Raw genomic sequence first — 1,516 nt, forward strand, 5'->3', positions numbered from 1 at the left:
GACATAATGAGGCTGTCTACCTCTGGATCATTGTTTTCTGCAAACTCTGTTGTAAAATCTCCTACTGCCACCATCAGGACATCAAAATATAAAATACTTTCTTATACAGAGCACAGCATCAAGGCCAAATAAGTCAGTACGTTCAATAAAAAACATGACTAGGATATAAATCTTTTGGATGTAAACAACAATACGTACTGAATTGGAAACTATAATAGTATGTCTCTCTGGAGAGATGTCCATAAGGAAAAGTGCGTTTGGGAGGGACTTCTGTAATTTGTGCAATAGTCATGTAGTAAATAAAAATCTAAGTAAAATAACTTGCATTTGACGTATTCATGAACATGAATTAAAGGGGTATCTAATAGCAACACTGTGAAGACATTACGAATATTTTTGTCTGTACTTCAGTACAAGATCTATGGCTCATTGAAGACTATCTTCTTCCCACATAGATGCTGACTGTATTTATGAATTCTCAGTCAGCTTTTGTGTATAACCTGGAAACCTATATTCTTAAGACAATCTTTCTGCCACTTTGCAATTTGCAGTCACAATTTTTCTGTGAAATATTTAACCATCTAACACCAAATAGAGACAGGAAGTTCCACATCTACATGGTATCACTTGGCTATCATCAGGAAGTCTTGACTGAGGATAGAGTGGGCAGGGTATCAATAGATGGAAATTATCTCCTTCTAACATGATTTGTATTAGCAGAGAATTTGTATGTATCTGTATATATTTGTATATATCTTCTCTGTATAGTTTTGTATAGCAGCTTTGTGTAGTCCAAATAAAGAATCACTATACAACAAAAAATAATAAAGAAATTTCTGAGCACATTGCAGTGCAGCACACCAGATTGCTTTTATAACCAAGCATGCCAGGAAAGCACGTTCTCTACTGCCCCAGCTGCAGTAAGTTCTTGTTTACTTTTATTCACTAATAAATAATGTCCCATTCCAGGTGAATATTGTTTGTATGTTTTTCATTAAAATTATATCAGCCTTAAATCAAACTGTCTTCCTTGAAGTTAAGCTACCCTTCTTTAGTAGCTCTCTCTCTACTGTGCAGTTGCTCCAACCCACCCCTCCACTGTCGCCGCCGTGGCCAAGCAAAGTGTGAACAAAGCAAATATGTACATATTTTAAGGCAATTTTTACTTTTACAGAAAGTAGATATTTTTGTCAGCTCTTATGTGCATACCTGGGTCCTCATTGTCCGATGACATCATATATGATCTAAGGAAAGCCCTTGTGACTTTACTGGTTTAACCCAAATATCTGTGTAACCAAACACTGAAAAATTTGTAGGAAGAACCTTTGCTGCCCTGAATCAAGAGGGCTCAGTCTTTGATAGCAAGTTGGTTTGGGACATTATTGTCCTTTGCTGGCTGTGTGAAAAAGAACTTTCCATAACTCCTAGTAATTAATTTAAAAGGAGAGGCTCATTAAAGTGGAAGCAATGGGGGGGAGGAGAGGGGGCAAGGCGGGGGGGGAGGGTGGGCACCAGG

The sequence above is a fragment of the Calidris pugnax genome, unplaced genomic scaffold (assembly GCF_001431845.1).
Source record: "Calidris pugnax isolate Ruff unplaced genomic scaffold, ASM143184v1 scaffold44, whole genome shotgun sequence".
Lineage (NCBI taxonomy): Eukaryota > Metazoa > Chordata > Aves > Charadriiformes > Scolopacidae > Calidris > Calidris pugnax.